Consider the following 17,106-nt stretch of genomic DNA (forward strand, 5'->3'; position numbering starts at 1 on the left):
AAAAGCTTCTAGGAATTCAGGAGTAGTAATTCATCACAACAACATCTATATTCATTTGGAAAATAGTAGTTCATAAAAGTGCAAAACATGTCATTTATTCCAACTAAGGTTGTTGTATAAGTAGATTTATGTACTTAAAATGATCCCATGCCCTCCCCTCACCTCTCAACGTGTGGCTCAAAGGCCCAAAGATTCCTTTAGGAAGGAATCTGCTGATGGAGGTATGGAGATTATCTAAAGATATAAAAAATAAGTCCCCAATGTTCTTCATTATCTGTCCTCTGCTACATATTATCTCATACCAATGTTCACATTGCTTCCCTTGCTCCAGACATAGTGGCCTGTTTAGGTTCTCAGGAAGCATCATTCTCTCTCCTTCCTCAGGACTTTGAAAGTTCTATTCCTTCTGCTTGGAACACTCTTACACATACACACACACACACACACACACACACACACACACACACCTTTGACTAATATATTCTAGACATCCTTCACACCACAAAGTGCTATTTTAGGTTCTAGTGACGTTATCACACAGTGAAAACGCCCTGATCTATAGGAGGTTGGGAGAACTTATTTCTAGACCTAGATCAACTACCACCTAGCTGTGTACCTTGGGTTCTTTATCCTCTCTGAAAATTAATTTATAATATTATGGAAACAGAGCTAAAAATGTCAACTGTAACTAGTCAAAGAGTTGTCAGAGAATTATCTATATATATAAAGATCCAGAGCCCATCCGAAACAACCAGACGACTGAACAAGCTGAGTGGGGCGACAAGGCCAGCAGAGGGGTTAGTGAGGGATGACAAAAAAATGAATGAGCAGCAGGCTGTGTGGGGCGACCAGGCCGGCAGGGGGGTTAGTGAGGGACAACCAAACAACTGAACACCATGCTGCATGGGGTAACCAGGCCGGCGGGGGGGCAGTGAGGGGTGACCAGGCCAGTAGGGGGGGCAGTTGGGGGCGACCAGTCCAGCAAGGGGTCCGTGAGGAGTGACCAAACTGGCAGAGGGGTAGTTGGGGGTTGACCAAACTGGCAGAGGGGTAGTTGGGGGTCACCAGGCCAGCGGGGGGGGGGGGGCAGTTGGGGGCAACTAGGCCAGCAGGGGGGCCAGTGAGGGGCAACCAGGCTGGAAGGAGGGATAGTTGGGGGCAACCAGGCTGTCAGGGGGGGCAGTTAGGGGCGACCAGACTGGCGGAAGGGCAGTTAGGGGTGACCAAGCCAGCAGGGGTCAGTAAGGGGCGACCATGCTGGCAGGTGGGAACAGTTAGGGGTAACCAGGCCAGCAGAGGAAGGCAGTTAGGGGTGACCAGGCTGGCAGGGGGGCAGTTGGGGGCGACCAGGCTGGCCTGGGTGGGCAGTTAGGGGCGATCAGGTCGTCAGGCAGAGGCAGTTAGGGGTAATCAGGCAGGCAGGCAGGCAGGTGAGCAGTTAGGATCCAGTGGTCCTGGATTGGAGAGGGTACAGGCTGGGCTGAGTGGACACCACCCCCCATGCACAAATTTCATGCAACCAGCCTCCAGTAGGCAATAATTGTGAAGGAATGCTTTGAATAGTATAAGGCACTATGTTTGGAAAACTCTAGAAGGGCCTTTCTTTGGCTCAGCCGAAACTCCCTCTCAGGCTGCTCCTCACATTCTCTTTTCATCTTTACAGCAGGGACCAGAGATTCAACTTGCTTTGCTCTCCTGTAATAACTGCCACCGCTCACCCAATCCCTGGAATCATGTTGCTCCAAGGCTAGTTGCTCTTCCTAACCATGATCATATTTGATGACCCAAACAACACAAGTTGTTTCTAATGACCTCAGAAAACAAAAATAGCAAACTTGAAGTTGTTAGTCACAGAGCTCTGGAAAGATTTTATGGTTATCTCACCCACGTTTTGTTTCAGAGTAACTGAAACACCCTGGAACCTCCGTCTTCTAGCTTTCTTCTCAAAGATGATGCTCAACAAAACTTCCTTCTCCTTTGATCCTGATATTAGCAAAATTCCTGACAGCTCTTCCTTGAGGATGCTTCTCTTCCTCAACTGAGAATGTCATTCAAGGAAAAAGGGCACCTCCTTGTCTTAAGTACAGCTTTTAACCAGAAAGCCTCAGCTTGGGTGATTCCATGGAGCCTTGGCCCTCATGGAAATGGACTGAGAAAATCCACAGCCCATGGGCTGACTCTCCATGTCAATACCCACAGGCACATTGCTAAGTAAGCACAGCGCTCTTTCCAGCTGATCTCAGCCCCAGTTCAGAATGCTACTCAGGCCAGCCCTTTAGACAGCCATCATCAATCAAGAGCTGGCAAGTGAGATAAAGCCAATTACTTGTAAATACCATCGAGGCAAAACCTTTCTCCCAAAGCTTACTCTTAAAGTATGGGGCAACTTTTTACATAAAGCCTTCTGTTTACTAGAATTGGAAAGTGCCCTCAACTCTGTGATTTGTATGTATTCTGGCTCCCTGCAATCATACTCAGCTGAGGTTGGTAGACAGCTCTAAGAAAAGATTATTAAATAGAGCAATTCTGCTTGGGGTGAAAACATATGCGCTGGAATTGTCCTTATGAGATGATTTTGGTCCTTGCTCCAAGGTAGTTTTGTAGTTTATTTTCTATGATTGCTGTTTAGGTGCTAGGAACAGAAGCTTTTGCAGCCACCATTGATGACCTACACAAATTCGTTTCCATCTTCTTCTTTGTTGGCAGAATCAGATTTCACTTGGGTATTCATAGAGTTTGATTTGCTCTAATTGGATAGTGTGCCCACTTTGATTGCTACTGTATCCAATGTTGAATATTTTTCACCCTTCACAAAGCCCTATGCTCAGGAAAGGGGTTCCTCCTCGCTGCCAGGAATGAATTGCAGCTTATCTAAGCCAATTGAAGTGAACTCATTCCCTTTGCCAGTGATTGGTTTAGGCATTAGTGTGTAGCCCATCCTGGCCAATGATGTGGGAGAATATGTCTGTCTAGTGGGGAAAATTCTGGGAAAATACTAGTATGTTTAGTCTTAAAAAGTATGTCCAATAAAGGAATTTCTTTTAGGGCATAGATCTGTAAGAACAAGGAAAATGGGAAATTAGAGGAGACCAACACCATTTTAAAAGTGAAAAAGCATACAGACAAGTAGGAACTGATTCAGCAAACCTAAGAAAGTGAATCCTAAGCCATCCGTGGGGAAAGCTAAGAAGGAACTTAATTTACAAGAATGCCAAAGTCTCAGGAAGTGGAAATTTTGGTCATAGGATTAAAAAACAGGCTGAAAACAAAAGGATTTTTTTTTAATTTGTTGAAGAAAAACAACAATAACAATATCTACAAACCACTCTGTATATCTAGAAATTGCCTCTCCCACACTGAGGGGTTTGTCTCCAGAAGGGGTCAGAGGATCTCTGGTTTAGGAAACACCAAGCAAGGCTGAGTACAGGGTGGTATGTTGAAAACGAGAAGACTGAGTGAAATTCCACGTACTCATTGTTGAAATCCGCAGGCCTCTTCCACAAATTGAGTTCCCAAAATGTTGGCAGCCAGGATTACTCCCTTCAAGCAAGACACCGGGGGATTTTTCTCTGGGTAATCGGTCCAGGCGAGACAACATAATTAAAGGTTATGTTTGCAAGGATTCTTCTAGTAAATGTGCCCAGCCAGATCACACAACAGGGAAGTTCACAGTTGACAAGACCCAATCATGTGCAAAAAGTTTCCAATTAGCTTCTTAGTTACCCACTCTTAAGTAAGATTAGACTGTAAAGGATCATCAGAAGAAGGCTCTAACACAGTGGTTCTCAATCTTGTAACTAAGAAACAGAATTTCTGGAGGATGAGGCCCCGAAATCAGGATTTTAAAAAGATTCCCAGGTGATTCTAATGTGCCACCAAGGTTGAGAACCACTGCTCTAACATGAAGGACAGAGTCCAAGGCAAATATAGGAAAACAATTTGAAAGACACAGCTCTGATAAGGAAAAAGAAAATTTTAAGAAACTATCATTGTCTGGCCAGCATGGCTCAGTGGTTGAGTGTCAACTTATGAACCAGGAGTCCACGGTTCGATTCCAGGTCAGGACACATACCTGGGTTGTGGGCTCAATCCCCAGTGTGGGGTGTGCAGGAGGCAGCCGATCAATCATTCTCTCATCATTGATGTTTCTATCTCTCTATCTTCTTTCCTCTCTGAAATCAATTTAAATATACATATATTAAATGTTTTTTTAAATAAATTATCATCAATGTCCTCAGAGAGAGAACAAAATGGCAGTTTTTACAAAAGAGGTAAGAGAAAGATGCAAAGAACAGAAAATAAATATTGAAAATTAAAAGTAAGAGTGATGGAGAGAAACCAAGATGGCGGCATAGGTTAACGCTGGAGTTTGCTGCCTCAAACAACCACTTCAAAAATACAACTAAAAGATGGAACAGACATCATCCAAAACCACAGGAAGGCTGGCTGAGTGGAAGTTCTACAACTAGGAGGAAAGAGAATAGCATACCGAGACTCAGAGGAGGCCCAGTGCTGAAGTCAAATACTAAAGTGCGGAGTGCATGTGGAGCGGGCTGGCGGCGGAGAGTGTGGTTGTCTGTTTCAATCGGGAGGGAGTCTCAGACTCTGAGCTCCAGATTCGGGCGAGTCTCTAGGGACCCATACTCAAACGGGAGAAGCGGGACTGTCTGGCTTCAGTCGGAACTCGAGGGCAGCTTTCTCTCTGAGGTTTGCATCGGTTGCTGGGACTCTGAGAGGCAGATCCCCTGGGGATGGGACTGAGAGCAGCCAAAACTGTTCGCTCGGCCCACCCTGTAGATCCCCTGGGACCCATCCCGCCCAAGCCCTGCACAGAGGCATTTGCCAGATAGCCTCAGGCAAAGGCTAGATTAGCACCTCCCTAGAGGACAGAAGTTCTCTCACTGCAGACACAGCTGATTCTCACAGCCACTTGGCCTAGAGGTCAAATCCCCCCTAGTATCACCTACAACAATCAAGGCTTAGCTACAACAAGACTGCGCACAAAGACCACAAGGGGGTGCACCAAGGAAACATAAAAAAATGCGGAGACAAAGAAACAGGATGCAAATGTCAGAAATGGAAGATATAGATCTCAAAACCACACTTTTAAGATCTTTCAATAATTTTCTAGAAACTGCCAATAAATGTAGTGAGATCCTCAAGAAATCTAATGAGACCCTCGATGTTGTGATAAAGAACCAACTAGAAATTAAGCATACACTGACTGAAATAAAGAATATTATACCGACTCCCAACAGCAGACCAGAGGAGCGCAAGAATCAAGTCAATGATTTGAAATGCGAAGAAGCAAAAAACACCCAACCGGAAAAGCAAAATAAAAAAAGAATCCAAAAATACGAAGATAGTGTAAGGAGCCTCTGGGACAGCTTCAAGCGTACCAACATCCGAATTATAGGGGTGCCAGAAGAAGAGAGAGACCAAGATATTGAAAACCTATTTGAAGAAATAATGACAGAAAACATCCCCCACCTGGTGAAAGAAATAGACTTACAGGTCCAAGAAGCGCGGAGAACCCCAAACAAAAGGAATCCAAAGAGGACCACACCAAGACACATCATAATTAAAATGCCAAGAGCAAAAGACAAAGAGAGAATCTTAAAAGCAGCAAGAGAAAGACAGTCAGTTACCTATAAGGGAGTACCCATACGACTGTCAGCTGATTTCTCAACAGAAACTTTGCAGGCCAGAAGGGAATGGCAAGAAATATTCAAAGTGATGAATGCCAAGAACCTACAACCAAGATTACTTTATCCAGCAAAGCTATCATTCAGAATTGAAGGTCAGATAAAGAGCTTCACAGATAAGGAAAAGCTAAAGGAGTTCATCACCACCAAACCAGTATTATATGAAATGCTGAAAGGTATCCTTTAAGAAGAGGAAGAAGAAGAGAAAGGTAAAGATACAAATTATGAACAACAAATATGCATCTATCAACAAGTGAATCTAAGAATCAAGTGAATAAATAATCTGATGAACAGAATGAACTGGTGATTATAATAGAATCAGGGACATAGAAAGGGAATGGACTGACTATTCTTGGGGGGGGAAAGGGGTGTGGGAGATGCGGGAAGAGACTGGACAATAATCATGCACCTATGGATGAGGACAGTGGGTGGGGAGTGAGGGCGGAGGGTGGGGCGGGAACTGGGAGGAGGGGAGTTATGGGGGGGGGGGGAAGAGCAATAACTGTAATAATCTGAACAATAAAGATTTAATTTAAAAAAAAATAAAATAAAAATAAGAGTAATGAAAGATTTCAATAGAAGGGTTAGATGATAAAGCTGAGGAAATGAACCTAAAAATGGAGCAAAAAAAAAAAAAAAAAAAGGTGGCTGGAGGAAGGGCAGAAGAGCAACAGTAGAGCAAAAAAAATCTCAACATCCATATAATAGAACTTCTAGAAAAGAAAGAAAAAACATAGGGGAAGATATAATGAAAGAATAAAAATAATAACAATAATAATAAATCCCAGTATTGGAAATCAAAAGTTTCCAGATTAAAGGGTTGAACTAAGTGACAAACATAATTAATAAAATTAGGTCCACAATAAAGCACATTATCATGAAATTTCAAAACATTGGAAATAAAGAGAATTATGTGGTGGGGAGAATCATATTGTATACTAAAGATCAATGTGAGGGAAAATCATATTACATCTAAGGATCAAGATCAGAATGGCACCGAACTTATCTACAAGTAACACTGGAAACATGAAGGATGTAGAGCAAGGCTTTCAAACCTCTGAGTGAAAATTATTTCCAAACTATAATCTATACCAGTGATGGCGAACCTATGACACACGTGTCAGAGGTGACACGCGAACTCATTTTTTTGGTTGATTTTTCTTATTAAATAGCATTTAAATATATAAAATAAATATCAAAAATATAAATCTTTGCCCTGACCGGTTTGGCTCAGTGGATGGAGCATCGGCCTGCGAATTCAAAGGTCCCAAGTTCGATTCTGGTCAAGGGCATGTACCTTGGTTGCGGGCACATCCCTAGTAGGGGGTGGGTAGGATGTGTCTCTTTCATTGATATTTCTAACTCTCTATCCCTCTCCCTTCCTCTCTGTAAAAAAATCAATAAAATATATTTTAAAATATATATATAAATCTTTGTTTTACTATCGTTGCAAATATCAAAAAACTTCTATATGTGACACGGCACCAGAGTTAAGTTAGGGTTTTTCAAAATGCTGGCATGCCGAGCTCAAAAGGTTCGCCATCACTGATCTATACCCAGTCAAACTATCAACCAAATATTAGGATACAGTAAAGACATTTTTAATTATTCAAGTTCTCAAAAAATTTATTTCCCATTATCTTACCTCAGAAAGTTACTAGAGGGTTTACTCCACCAAAACAAGAGAATAAATTTTTAAAACATCAAAGATAAAACATCTGAAAAGCAAGGGCTTCAACACAAGAAACAGAGTCAGGGAACTCCAGGATGAAAGTAGAGAGAGAATTCAGCATGACTGATGAGCTGGAGGTTTAGGGAGAAATCAGTTCCCACTGACACAGGTTAGGAAGTTCTGGAAGACATGTCTCTGAGAAAATAAGGTTGATAAATGGAGCTCGTAAAGGTCTTTAATATCCATGAGAGAACAGGCCTTAGCCAAAAGCCAACAAGTTGTATATAGCAAATAGAAAATATAGAATGAAACTGTGCCCCCATGACATCACACAACCATCCCTAAAACCATCCTGGTCTCCAGACTTTGTATTATTTGAGATAATAAATCTTGCCTTGTTTAAACCAGTTTAACTTGGATTTTCTGTTCCTTGTGGCCAAAATCATAAATTGATACAGAGATTCAAGTTCCTTCAGAAAAAATAAGGTAGGGGGCTTGACCCATAATTTGGAAAGCCAACATGAATTAAGGAAGCTCTCTCATTAGTCACATGAGCACTTCTTACTCACTTTCTCTCTCCTACATCTATTCTATCTTTTCTCTTAGCCATCAGTTCCCCTGCTTACTCATTTTGTCTGCTACCTTTTTAGCAAATGGCTGGTCACAACCCTCCTTTATTTCATGGCTTCTTTCCAACTTCAGCTCCCATTGTTAAAATGCATATACTCTAGTCATGTCTTGAGAAAGTAAATAGGATAAATCCCCCTCATCAAAAAAAAGAGAGAATATATAAACTCCTTTAATGGGCCATTCTTCTCCGCTACCTCACAATAAAGGCATTTTAAAGCCAAACCACAACTTCCTGTTACAATCATTTTCTCTTGTGGCCTCACTGGAAATGAGATACAGCAGTTTCCCATTACTTCTATAATATTCATACTGGAAACATTATACTGCTTGGGTAGTCTTGTCTCCAGGCAAAATAAATACAATTTCTTTACACTATGATTTTAAGGGTAAGGGGGAGGGGAGAGGATTCTCTTTCATCACATTCATAAAAGTTATCTCCACAAAAAGAATGTGTAGATCAGTTTTTGTTCAACAATAATGGAGGCATTATGCAGACACAAAAGGCGATATTTTAAGTTATGATATTTTAATTCATACACTCTTTACGGAATATAATTTAAATATGCAAAATCTCTGTTCTAGCATTGATCACAAAATACATGGGTCATTTCCTGTGAGGAGCCAGAAAATCACGATAAGTGATAAAATAATAAGTAGATACACATGCGACATATAGTACATTATAAAGAGATATACTTAGATAAAACTAGTATGCCTTTAAGGGCACATAAACTTTGTGAAAGTTCAATGCATGTCTATCTATCATATATAATAAAAGGCTAATACGCAAATTGACCAAACAGCAGAATGACCAGTCACTATGACGTGCACTGACCACCAGGGGGCAGATGCTCAATACAAGAGCTGCCCCCTGGTGGTCAGTGCACTCCCACTGCTCATCCAGAAGCCGAGCTCATGGCTGGTGAGTGCAGCAGCAGTGGCGGGAGCCTCTCCTGCCTCCGCAGCAGTCAGACACCCCCCCAGGGCTCCCAGACTGTGAGAGGGCACAGGCCAGGCTGAGGGACCCCCCTGCCCCCCCGCCAAGTGCACGAATTTCACGCACTGGGCCTCTAGTTTCTAGATAATGCTTTTATGCCTTATGTACATGTAGGGAGGATTGAATGTGTATATGTATGTACATATGTTGAGAGAGGAACAGAAAGAAAGTGGCATGTCTTTAAAGATGTATTAATGTTCTGAAGACATGTTAGCATTATAATGCATCTTTAATATGTATATATATTTTTAATATATTTTTATTGATTTCAGAGAGAGGAAGGGAAAGGGAAAGAGAGAAACATCAATGATGAGAGAGAATCATTAGTTGGTTGCCCCCAATACACCCCACACTGGGGATTGAGCCCAAAACCTGGGCATGTGCCCTGACTGGAATCGAACCATGGCCTACTGGTTCATAGGTCGATGCTCAACAATGGAGCTATGCCAACTGGGCTAATATATATTTTAATATGCCTTTAATGCTAACCCTCTGACAGTCCAGCAAAAATATAAAATTGTCCTAGAAATGAGGTCATGGCACATTCAAGCATAGGGACTTTCTCATTAGTAGACTGTATGCATCCAGTTCATGATCAGTACAGCTCATGTTAACAGAGTACAATAAAAGATGCTTAGGGCTTTTCATATTGTTTAATTAAGGGAAGAACAGAGGAAGCCAATCTTTATCGAAATAAAGAGTTGATCAGATTTCCCTTTGTGTTCTCACATTTGGTCCTTCCCATCTGAGTTGCTATTGCCTCAAGCAGATCTGATCACCTCACACCTGAGCCTGGCAATTGCTTTATTGTTTAGTCTGCTCCCCTCCAGTCCTTTTGCTGCCCCTCCATTCTTTTCTACAATGAATACTCTAAGCAGTGGTCTGCAAACTGCAGCTCGTGAGCCACATGCGGCTCTTTGGCCCCTTGGGTGTGGCTCTTCCTAAGCCTTAGGAGTACCCTAATTAAGTTAATAACAATGTACCTACCTATATAGTTTAAGTTTAAAAAATTTGGCTCTCAAAAGAAATTTTAATCGTTGTACTGTTGATATTTGGCTCTGTTGACTAATGAGTTTGCCGACCACTGCTCTAAGGGATCTCCTCTCATTAGCCTGTGAGTTCTGAGGGGCAAACATTGTTTTCCTCCCTATAGTTCTCTCTAGTTTCATCCTGAGAAGTAGCATTGCATAGGAAGGCCAAAGAGAAATCACTGGACAAGTATGGGCTTAGCAAAGTTTGAATTCCACCTGACTCTGGGTATTCTTGGATAAATTGGGATGAGCCTCATCATCTGAGGAATTATACAGCAGAGCAGATGCTCTCCGACTCATCTTCAACAGGGAGATGCTTCCCTCTCCAAAGTTCAGCCAGTCTCTACTCATAGGGGCAACCGTGGCTGTAGGGAGATTATGCTCAGAGAAAGGAGACATGGGGGCCTTCCGGTTTCATCAGTTTGGAAACAAGCCTATCTCAACATACACATTCAGTTAACAAGGGTATGAGAATATTTTCTTCTTCTTTTCTTTTAGCCAATTAAGTCATAAGGTCAACCTCAACTCATCTCTTATTCTCACACAGGACAACCGTATACGTACCCTCAAACAGTGCAGTCTTGAACTTATCTGTAGATTCTTAGCTGATCTGAACTCCAATCAGTTGGGGAGAAGGGAGACTGCTCACTTTTACAACTGTTTACATCAATTTCCCAATCAATTAATATTACTGTGTTCTCCCAATCTAATTTTGAAGGATATTTTTTAAGAAAACGTTATTGTTGTGCCTCCATATCAAAGCAATTCAGTTCCCCCACAGGACACCTAAATTACATGTCTTAAAGCAGAAGTAGTATGCAAATTTGCCAGCCCACCTCCTAGTCCAGTGATGGCGAACCTATGACATGCGTGTCAGAGGTGACATGCGAACTCATTTTTTGGTTGATTTTTCTTTGTTAAATGGCATTTAAATATCCTATATAATAAAAGGGTAATATGCAAATTGACCGAACAGCAGAACAACTGGTTGCTATGATGCACAATGACCACTAGGGGGCAGATGCTCAATGCAGGAGCTGCCCCTGGTGGTCAGTGCGCTCCCACAGGGGGAGCACCACTCAGCCACAAGCCCAGCTGACAGCTGGCGAGCACAGCAGCAGTCCTCTGCAGCAGTGCTAAGGATGTCCGACTGCGGCTTAGGCCTGCTCACCACATGGGCCTAAGCCAGGGGTGGGCAAACTTTTTGACTCGAGGGCCACAATGGGTTCTTAAACTGGACCGGAGGGCCGGAACAAAAGCATGGATGGAGTGTTTGTGTGAACTAATATAAATTCAAAGTAAACATCATTACATAAAAGGGTACGGTCTTTTTTTTTTTTTAGTTTTATTCATTTCAAATGGGCCGGATCCGGCCTGCGGGCCGTAGTTTGCCCATGGCTGGCCTAAGCCATCAGTCGGACATCCCCCAAGGGCTCCCAGACTGCTAAAGGGCACAGGCTGGGCTGAGGGGACCCCCCAACCCCCAGTGCACGAATGTTGTGCACCAGGCCTCTAGTATAAAATAAATATCAAAAATATAAATCTTTGTTTTACTATGGTTGCAAATATAAAAAAATTTCTATATGTGACACGGCACCAGAATTAAGTTAGGGTTTTTCAAAATGCTGACACGCCGAGCTCAAAAGGGTCGCCATCACTGCGTCCTAGTCAATTTCACCAATTCCTTAACTACAGAGACAAATTTAACTTCCAGGGCTGGGGATTGAGAGGGGAAAAAAAACTTTATGCAAAGCTCCTAGCAGCTGTTCCTAATTTTAAAACATTGAAGGAAGAAAGCAGCTATTAGTTCAAAAGCAATCAGAGAATAACATCCCATCTTTCTCTGTCTTTGCCAAGTTAAGCCAGTTGTTCCAGACTCTTCTTCCAAAATCTAAGTCATACATTGTACAAGGACGTGCCTATAGTTACTGTTGTCACAGAAAACTCACAGGTGATGCCGTAAGGCTATTTTACCTATGAAATCTATAGGTAAATCTATAGGTAGCATGTACAAAATAAAGGTGTCAACTACTTTCAACATATGAACTGGGTGTCTCTGTAATGTTTTATATAAATCTCCTTTAGATTTCTCTAACTGGTTTTAATTTAATAATATCTTGCTCCTAAAAATAATTTGTGCATAGTATAGAAAAATCTGGAAAATAACATTAGGCCTAAGAAAGGATTTAAAAATTATCACATTTCCCATCCTATCACCTTATGATAAATGTTTCTATTCTGGAATATATATCCAATCTTCTTTCTATTCATATAGGGGTGGGTTTTGTTTTTTTACAAAGAAGTATATCTCACCATATATAGTATTATATAACATCATTCTTTCTCTTAATAAATTGTATATGTTATATGCATTAAGTAGTTCTCTTACAAAATTATTTTTAATGGCTGAAAAGTAGCCCATTAGATGGTTGTTACCATAATATTTCTTTTTTTTTAAAATATGTTTTATTGATTTTTTACAGAGAGGAAGGGAGAGAGATAGAGAGTTAGAAACATCGATGAGAGAGAAACATCGACCAGCTGCCTCCTGCACACCTCCCACTGGGGATGTGCCTGCAACCCAGGTACATGCCCTTGACCGGAATCGAACCTGGAACCTTTCAGTCCGCAGGCCGATGCTCTATCCACTGAGCCAAACCGGTTTCAGCATTATTTCTTAAAAATATTCTGTGGTTGCCCACTTAGATTATTTTCAATTTTTACTATTAAAATTTACTATTAAAATTATAATCACCTGAAACTAAGATAATATTGTATGTCAACTATAATTTAAAAATTTAAAAAATATATTTAAAGTAGTCAATAAATAAATAAATCCAAGATTGTAACCATGATGCTGTATTGTTTATAAAAATTAAAATTTTTAAAAAAACAAACACACACCAAAAAACCATTGTTACAATGATTCATGGTTGATAAACTGTTGCATGCATCCATGACCATTTCCTCCTGCTCTATTCCTCAGGATAGATATGCTGGGTCAGAGTTTGCAAAATTTTAATATTCTACACTTATTCACAGAAGATTCATTAAGCGAAGAATTTCACTAAAAGAGCCAGAAATGTTGTGCCAATTCTATTTTTTAAAATCTTAGATTCTTTTAGAGTGAATGAAAGGAAATTACTTCTGGAGAGTCTAATTTAAATGCTCTGGAGTGGAGCCCAGGCCAGGCACATACGTTTTTTAAAGTTCAATCGCTGATTTTACAGTACATCTATGGTTGAGGACCACTGGGGCTCATTAGTGAGCTTCCTGGTCTACCCAGGAATTTTACTTCCAGGGTAGAGATAACTGAATTACAATCCCATAAAAAAATTATTTTAAAACATAATGACTGGAACGGGAACTTTTTGAGAGAGGCAACTGTGAGTCCTCATAAATGAGTTTTATAGATTATCTTTTATGCATGCATCTGTGTGGACACACTCATACACTAAATCAGTCACAGCAATGATTGATGAAAGGAACATAAATTCCACTCCCTGTCCCATCACCTCCTTACTTTGGAGTCCAAGGGTAAATCTACAACAAACAAATGAGGTAGTTATTTTTCATCTCTATTTTGTCACCTTAATTTAAAAATAGATTTTAAAAAGGAATGAATAAATCAAAAGCCCTGGAAGCATAGCCTCTAACACCATAAATTCTCAGGGACAGGAAGATGAGATCCTACTTCTTTCTCTTTCTGAGTGTGAGTAACCTCTCAGAAAATTATAATCCCCTCATCGTCCTAGAGAAATTTGATCAGCAACTTACTGTGCTGCTCTCTGCCATCCAGTTCCCCTCCTCCCACAGGCACACTGATGCCACTTGACAGGTCATGCCTCTACCCCACCGCACCCCCAATCCTCTACTATAGTGTCCTTTCCATTTAAATCCTTAGGATTGTCTCATCATTCAACCTATTTGAGCTCAGGCCTTTGCATTCAACTCTAAATATTTACAATTCCCACTGAAGGGCCTGGCCATGCCAGCTTAAGCCACATACGGATCAATTTACTCAAGACAGAAACTATTTGTACCTGAAAATGTTGGCTTGTATTATCTTTGGCTATTTCCTACAGCATAGAACCACATTCCTAATTAATAATAAAAGTAGTTATTACGTATTTTGTTTAATAGTTATTAAGTATTTTGTTTAATAAGCCTGGTGCTACAGTAAGTCATCTCTTCAGTCCTCACCTATTACCTATTTTATAGCAGAGGAAAGTGAGGCGTGGAGATGTCAGAACACTAATTTCAAGTTATGCAATTGGTATGTAACTGTATGAACTCAAGCAGAGATCCACCATCTAACTTGAACATCCACATACTTAGTCACTGCACTCCTGAACTTCAACTCAAATTAAAAAGACTCCATTCATTCTCCCCTGCCAATGCATCTTCAAGCCAAACTCCAGCCAAATTGTCCTACTCCATTTTCCTAAAGCACTACCAGGAAATATATTCAGTAAACAGTCTCTCTCATTAGAGTAAAGCACAAGAACTCTCAAAGTTTTAGCAGAGAATTCTAGAAAGATAATGTTCAGGTAGGGGGAGAATCAAATATTTGTTCATACGTACCTATCTATCCCATTTTTTTCTGCCAAATATTTGTTTTGCTTTCAAAAGGCAGTCAGTTTTCTTGTACCTCTATTTTGTTTCCACCAAGCCTGTGCGTCCATCGGGACCACACTCATCCTCTACACACTGAATGCTTCCAGGGAAAGTAATTCACCTTTTTCTCATAAATTTCTGGTTCAGCCAGCTACACAAATTCACTTAGAAAGGGACCAAATGCAAGGTAATTTCTTATTTTATCTATTCTGATAGATGAACGATAGTATCTCATTGTGGTTTTAGTCAGTAGTTACCAAATGGCTAATAAACATTTTCATGTGCTTATTTGTTATCCTTTTGCCCAATTTTTTGAAATATTTTAGTTCCTTTGTCTTTCCATGTAAACTTTCTTTCTTTCTTTCTTTCTTTCTTTCTTTCTTTCTTTCTTTCTTTCTTTATCTTAAATTTTAGAGTGAGCTTTTATATACCTTCAAAAACCCTGTTGGAATTTTGAAGTGAATTACATCTATAAATGAATTTGAGGAGAATTAAATCTTTACTATGTTAGGTCTTCTAAATCATGAACAGCATTTTTTTAAAGGAGGAGGGATTAAGATGTACAAATTGCCAATTATAAAAACACAGGAATACAGAGGGAATATAGTCAATAATATTGTAATAATTATGCATGGTGTCAGATGGGTACTAGATGTATTGGAGTGACCTCTGTTTAAGTTATATAAATGTTTTACACCTAAAACTAATGTAATATTTTATGTCATCTGAAATTGAAATTTTTTAAAAATTGTAATTGGGTAGTATTTTTTTTTTTTACAGATATGAGAGTTCTTTTTATACAGGATGGGGCAAAAGTAGATTTAGTGATGAGTACATAAACAGTTTATTCTTGTATTATTATTTATTCGTTATTGTATTTTTGTCGATTTGAACAACTGTAAACCTACTTTTGCCACATTTTGTATTTTAGATATAAGCCCTTCATTGATCAAATGATTTGCAAATATTTTCTCCCTGTCTGTATCTTTTCATCCTCAAAATAGTTCCTTTGGTAGAGTGAAAGTTTTTCATTTTGCTCATATCAAATTGATCAATCTTTTCTTTTATGAGTTGTGCTTTTGGTAGCACATCTAAGAACTCTAACTCCAGGTCACAAATCTTTACTCCCTATTTTTTTTTTCATCATTCTACATTTTACATATAGAGCTATGACCCATTTTTTAGTTATTTTTTATACAAAGTTTGAGGTTAAGATCAAGTTTCTTTCTCTCTCTTTTTTTGCATATGGTTATTCAGTTGTTTCAACGCCATTTTTTTGAAAGACTTCCTTCATTGAATTGCTTTCACAACTTTGTGAAAATCACTTGGGCATATTTGTGTGTTATTTCTGTGTTTTCTGCTCTGTTTCATTGATCTATGTGTCTATCCTTTGGCCAAGATCACACTAAATTGATTGCTATAACTTTATAAGAAATCTTAAGATCTGATATCATTATTTCTCCAACTTTATTACTCTTTTTAAAAATTGCTTTGATTATTGTGGTTGCTTTGCCTTTCCATATACATATAAGAATCAGCTTATCTGTGTTTATAAAAGCAGTGCTAAGATTTGGTTGGAAATGCATTAAATCTATAGATCAACAGGGCAAGTTATGTCTTTGCTATGCTGATTCTTTCAATCCATAAAATAGTACATCTCTCCATTTATTTAGGTCTTCTTTTATTTATTTTATCAGGGTTTTATAGTTTTCATCATACAGACCCTATTCATGTTTTGTTAGATTTTATACCTAAGTATTTAATTTTTTGGAGCTAATGTAATTTTTAAAATTTTGTTCATTGCCAGTATAAGGAAATACATTTGATTGTATCCTGCAATCTCATTAAACTCACTAATTTAGGGGCTTTTTTTGTGGATTCCTTGGAATTTTCTGCACAGATGATCACGTTGTCTGAAAATATGGCTGGCTTTTATTTGTTTTTTCTTACCTTATTATACTGGTTAGGACATCCATAGTGAGTTGTGTAATTGCATATCCTTGCCTTATTTCCAATTTTAATGGAAAAGCACTCACTCTTTAACCATTAAGTATAATGTCAGTGAGGTGTTTTGTAGATGCCTTTTATCAGGTAAAGAAAGTTTCCTTCTAGTCTTAATTTGTTAAAAGTCTTTCTCATAAACAGGTGTCAAATTTTGTCAAATACTTGTTCTGCATCAATTAATAACATGCTTTTTTTTCTTTAGATTGTTAATAAGCTAAATTATATTGACTGATTTTCCAATATTGAACCAGTCTTATATTCCCAGTATAATCTCTACTTGACCATGGTGTATAATTGCTTTTACATATTAAAAGATTCAACTCAATATTTTATTGAGTATTATTGAATTTATGGTCATGAAACATATTTGGCTATCATGTTTTTTGTTTGTTTTGTTTTCTTTTCTAGTGTTTTTGTCTAGGTTTGGTATCTTGGTAATGCTGGCCTCAC

Source organism: Myotis nattereri, assembly GCF_964212035.1.
Source record: "Myotis nattereri genome assembly, chromosome: 9".
NCBI lineage: Eukaryota > Metazoa > Chordata > Mammalia > Chiroptera > Vespertilionidae > Myotis > Myotis nattereri.